Here is a 6265-nt window from a genome sequence, read left to right as displayed (position 1 = left end):
TATTAAAGGACTTGTTAAATGACCAAGTAGGAGGTTGATGAATATTCTAGTGCTTGTAAAATCTGATGCTGTGAATTTATGATTAGTCGTCAACCCAAGAGATGGGAATTAATTTGTCAAAGTGGTTTCAGTAATCAACCTTTTAAAGAATGTCTGAGCCTGACCAGGTTGTGGTGCAGTGGATAGAGCATCGGACTAAGACACGGAGGACCCAGTCTTGAGACCCCTAGGTCACCAGCTTGAGCATGGGCTCATCTGGTTTGAGCAAAACTCACCAGCTGGAGCCCAAGGTCGCTGACTTGAGCAAGGGGTCACTCGGTCTGCTGTAGCCCCACGGTCAAGGCACAGATGAGAAAGCAATCAATGAACAACTAAGTAGCCACAATGAAGAATTGATGCTTCTCATCTCTCTCCCTTCCTGTCTGTCTGTCCCTATTATCACACATTCTGACTCTGTCTGTCACAAAATAAATAAACAAATAAATTTTTTTTAAAGTTTCTTTAAAAAATAAAGAAAGAGGCCTGACCTGTGGTGGCACAGTGGATAAAGCGTAGACCTGGAAATGCTGAGGTCGCCGGTTCGAAACCCTGGGCTTGCCTGGTCAAGGCACATATGGGAGTTGATGCTTCCAGCTCCTCCCCACCTTCTCTCTCTGTCTCTCTCTCTCCTCTCTCTCCCTCTCTCTCCTCTCTAAAATGAATAAATTTTAAAAAAATTAAAAAAAATAAAAAAATAAAGAAAGAATGTCTGAAAGATAAGGAAATGATAATGACCACTCACGGTTATAATCTTTACATACACACACACACAAACACACACACATATATACACACACACATATATTTATATATTATATATTTATATATATACACATACACACATATATATGTATATATTCACATATATTTATCATATATTTATATATTATATATTTATATGCACACACATATATGTATATATACACACATATTTATATATTATATATTTATTTATATTTATATATTTTATATATACAGACATATGTATGTACAAAATAGATAAAAAACAAGTTTCTGTCTCAATGCATAACAGGTTTATAAATTCATATACATATATATATATATATATCTGTACAGACACACACACACACTATCTGGTTTGACCTAAAAACACCAATCCTCCTTGCACCATAATACTCAGTGAAACACAGATAATTTTTCGCTAGTGGTTACAAAGAAGTAAAAGCCCTTCCCTCCAGCAGAACACACGTGAAACTGCAGACAGACACAGGGAGCCGGCGTGTCAGCAAGCGCCGTGAGACGCTGCCCTCGAAGCCGCCTTGCCCGCCTCTGTGGTTAAACAGCACGCCGCATTTCACTGTGGCCTCCGCAAGTTCCCCTTCCATGCCCTTGCCTGTCTGAAAGCATCAGGCGGCAGCCTTATTCTAAGCTGTAATTCTGGGATTACATTATTTTGGGGAGACTGGGATATGGAGATGTGTCTGACACGCAGGAACGGGGAAGAAGCTTACAGACACTGCACACATGACATCCAGGGACAGGGACCATTCACTGTAGTGGGTTTCGCATCTAGCTATCCATCTGTTCATCCATGTTTCTGTTCACCATCACCATATATATATATATATATACACACACACACACACACACACACACACACACACACACACACACATATAGTGTGTCCTTAAAGTCATGGTTCACTATAAACCTTTACAGGAAAGCAACAAAAGATGACAGAAATGTGAAACCTGCACCAAATAAAAAGAAAACCCTCCCAGTTTCTGTAGGATGAGTGGCACATGTGCGCATGTGCTGATGATGACATAACAACGTGTATACAGCGGAGCAGCCCACAGCCATGCCAATCGAGATGTGGATGGTACATAGGAAAGTTCAGTGTGTTCTGTGGCTCGCTCAATTAGAATCCGTGACCAAAGCGCAACGTGAATATCGGTGCGTTTATAATGAAGCGCCACCACATAGGAATCACATGACTCGGTGGGATAAGCAGTTGAAGGAAACGAGCAGTTTGGTGGAGAAACCCCGTTCTGGTAGGCCATCCATCAGTGACGAGTCTGTAGAGGCTATACTGGATAGCTACCTAAGGAGCCCTAAAAATCTTTGCGTGAGCCCACATGGAACTGTACTGAATAGGTATGAAACTGGGGAGTTTTCCATTTATTTGGTGCAGATTTCATTTTCTATCATCTTTTGTTGCTTTCCTGTGACCAGTCAAAAGTGCACCACAACTTTATGGACCCACTATATATGTGTGTATATATATATATATATATATATATATATGTGTGTGTGTGTCCACATATACACATATAAACACACAGATTCACACACACACACACACACATACATATATATCCACACACATATAAAATGAAATAGATAAAAAAAATTCTCACCAAGAAATGTTCAAAAAAAAATTACAGTGCGATGACAAACTAGGAGACCGTAGGCTCACCTGGACCCCTCGCAAACTGTAAATATCTCCCCACAAACCAAAGTTTAGTTGACAATGGAAAATGGCTTATTCTCCCCCTCACAGACACAGGGCTAAATACAGAACTAAACAAGGGGAAGTCCGCTGCCGTGTCAGACACTGGAACAGGAAGGGGGCTCCTTCGACGTCCAGAGTGCCGGCTTGGGAACAAAGACTTCATACTTGTCTTGTGTGGTTCTATTCAGCTTCTCTCTCAGCTCCACTGGGAAAGGAGATCTCGGTGACTTGTGGCTTTAGCTTTATGAACATAGGTGCTAGAAAAGCTCTCTCATGTCAAAGTTCAAGTCCGTAATGTTCTAGGAGAGGCCAATCGATAGAGACAGGGAAAGGGTGGGTGGGTGCCCAGGTTGGAGAGGAACGGATGAGGACATGGAACCCGGAGAGGTTGTAGGGCCAGGACACCACTGCGCATGACACTGGGACGGAGGTTGCCTGTCCCCAAACACTCCTTAAAATTTATGATGTACAGAACACCGAGAGGGAAGGCTTACGTAAACTATGCACGGTAGGAGATTACAAAGTGTCGCTGAGGGTACAGAAAAGGTAACAGGGACTCCCTGGGTGGGAGACTGGGCAGAAAAAGGAGGGACGTCACAGAGAGTCGTCCTGACAACACTGCAGCAGTCGAAGCTAACATTCGTGTGAAATAGACATTCTGATACAAGAAGCGACCGAGCCATCCAACCCGGTAGTCCTTGTCCTACGTCTTGACTCAAGAGCCATGAAGACACCACAGGTGCTCAAATATTTGCTCAGGTGGATCCAAGCCAGACTAAACTGGAAAGTCTAAAGCATCCCAAAAAAATACAAACCACAAAACAGAATCAGGACATCTAGACATACAGCAGGAACAGGACTTATCTTGAGAAATTGTTGACATACTGATATTTGCAGGTAGGGGAATGACTCTGAAAGTACACGATGACCCAAAAGACAAACAGGGAAGAGCACACGCTAGCTTCTTTCAGATACTCGGCATTGTGCAATGTGCCGTGGGGCTTCCGCTGACTGAGAGTACGCAGCGGAGGCGGCTGTGGGGAGGATGAGAAGTCAGACTGCCCTGCAGGGGCGCATGAGGGACCCTGGGTGGGCTCTGTGACTGGACCCTGGTAAATACGTGGTCATGCTGGTGACTGCCTCCCTTTCACGTGGGCTCCCCTGTGTACTGTTGTGTTGGGAAATATTTTAAAATATTTACATTGAAATTAGAGCTGGCCTATCACAGATTAGTCTCGGGAGGATAGCCCCTTAAGGGACTCGGCATTGATATTAATTTATGGAACGGTCCCCCGGTAACTCTCGTACACGCCTGGCACCATGGACAATTATCACACTCTGAGTGACTCTGACCTGGACTGATCTCTGACATTCCACAACTACAGATGTACCATCTGGGGGACAAAAGACGTGGACAAAAAGGAAGTAGACTCAGAAACACACAGAACCAACTCACGTGGAAGTGTACAGGGTAAAGGCTGTAGTTCATTGTGTGTTTTGAGCTTTAACACGGTAATTAAAATTATAAATGACCTCAACGCATGCTACATCTATGTTGTCGTCAGATCAGAAAGAAATTGGAACCCAACATGCTATAAAAAAATGTATTACAGCCTGACCAGGCGGCGGCGCAGTGGAGAGAGCATCGGACTGGGACGCGGAGCACCCGGGTTCGAGATCTCAAGGTCGCCAGCTTGAGCGCCGGCTCATCTGGTTTGAGCAAAGCTCAACAGATTAAACCCAAGGTAGCTGGCTTGAGCAAGGGGTTACACGGTCTGCTGAAGGCTCGTGGTCAAGGCACATATGAGAAATCCCTCAATTAGCAACTAAGATGTCGCAATGAAAAACTGATGATTGATGCTTCTCATCTCCCTCCGTTCCTGTCTGTCTGTCTCTATCACTCTCTCTCTCTGTCTCTGTAAAAAAATGCATTACAGCTAGCTGTGGTGACACAGTGCATAAAGCATCGTCCAGATATGCTGAGGTCGCCGGTTCCAAATCCTTGGCTTGCCTGGTCAAGGCGTATGTGAGAATCAACTTAATATACGTTGATACTTCCTGCTCCTCCCCCTCTGTCTTCTCTCTGTAATACCAATGTATAAAGTCTTTCAAAACGATAATTACACAAATTAAAATAATCTATCGTTTTAAATTATGGAATGCGAAACATACAAATAACTGCCCTGAGAGAGGAGAAAGTGGCCATATTAAAGCTAGAGAATGTGGACCTAAGGAATGCACCCAAAAACATTTTCCTAACGGGAAAGTGGCTAAGTATCAAGAAATCATAGAAATAGTAAATCTATATGTACCAAAGAATAGTGATTCTAAATAGAAAGAGCAGAATTCACATTGATGCAAACTTAGAAGGAGACAAGCCCATAAACACAGACTGTCTCCTAAAAACTAATTCTCATTGTTCCTTGGATTCCTCCAATGAATGAGGTCATATGATATTTTTCATTCTCTGCCTGGCTTATTTCACTAAACAGAATAGTTTTTAGGTCTCCCCATATTGTTGCGAAAGGTAGTATTTCCTTCCTTTTCATAGCCCCATAGTATACCATGGTATTAAATTTATAAAGCACTTGTAAAACTCAATATCAAGAAGATAAACAATCCAATTAAAAAATGGGCACAAGAGGCCCAAGTTGGTTGGCTCAGTGGTAGAGCATCAGCCTGGCGTGCGGGGGACCCAGGTTCGATTCCCGGCCAGGGCACATAGGAGAAGCGCCCATTTGCTTCTTCACACCCCCCGTCCTTCCTCTCTGTCTCTTCCCCTCCTGCAGCCAAGGCCCCATTGCAGCAAAGATGGCCCGGGCGCTGGGGATGGCTCCTTGGCCTCTGCCCCTGTGCTAGAGTGGCTCTGGTCGCGGCAGAGCGACGCCCGGGAGGGGCAGAGCATCGCCCCCTGGTGAGCAGAGTGTCGCCCCTGGTGGGCGTGCCGGGTGGATCCCGGTCGGGCGCATGCGGGAGTCTGTCTGACTGTCTCTCCCCGTTTCCAGCTTCAGAAAAATACCAAAAAAAATGGGCTCAAGAAATAAATAGACACTTCTCCAAATAGGACATACAGATGGCCAATAGACAAATGGAAAAATGTTCAACATCACTAATCATTAGAGAAATGCAAATTAAAACCACAATGACATATCACCTCACACCAGTCAGAATGGTGCTCATTGACAAAACAACACAGGACAGGTGCAGGCGAGGATGTGGAGAAAGGGGAACCCTCCTGCACTGCTGGTGGGAATGCAGACTGGTGCAGCCACTGTGGAAAACAGTATGGAAACTTCTCAAATAATTGGAAATGGAACTGACTCTTATTTTCATGTGTAGCTACGCAGGAGATGTTCAGAATTCTCTGACTGCGGGGACCTCTTCTCGAGCGGAACACGCAGGGGTCGCACACGGCAGAGCACACGTGCTTGAGTCAACGACCAGACTGACCAGCAGCCTCAGGAAATGTGGATCTGTTCTTGCCCCCTTGTCATGAGACAACCCCCAACCTCCTTCCCAGAAACAGACCACCACACTGATGCACATTCTTCTCCACTCATTTTCCCCAACTGACTATTGTCCCATTTTTTCATTTTCCTCTCCAAATAGCTCCTAAGAAAAAAATCGTCCATAACCTTTTAATGTCCTCTCCAAAGAGCTCCTAAGGAAAAATGGTCCATAACCTTCTACTGGGGAATGTCAGTGACATATCCAACATCTGCTGTTGGTTCAATACAAATATCTTCAATA

Source organism: Saccopteryx bilineata, chromosome X, assembly GCF_036850765.1.
Source record: "Saccopteryx bilineata isolate mSacBil1 chromosome X, mSacBil1_pri_phased_curated, whole genome shotgun sequence".
Lineage (NCBI taxonomy): Eukaryota > Metazoa > Chordata > Mammalia > Chiroptera > Emballonuridae > Saccopteryx > Saccopteryx bilineata.
The sequence above is the reverse complement of the archived record's forward strand: the minus strand, read 5'-3'. Positions refer to the sequence as shown.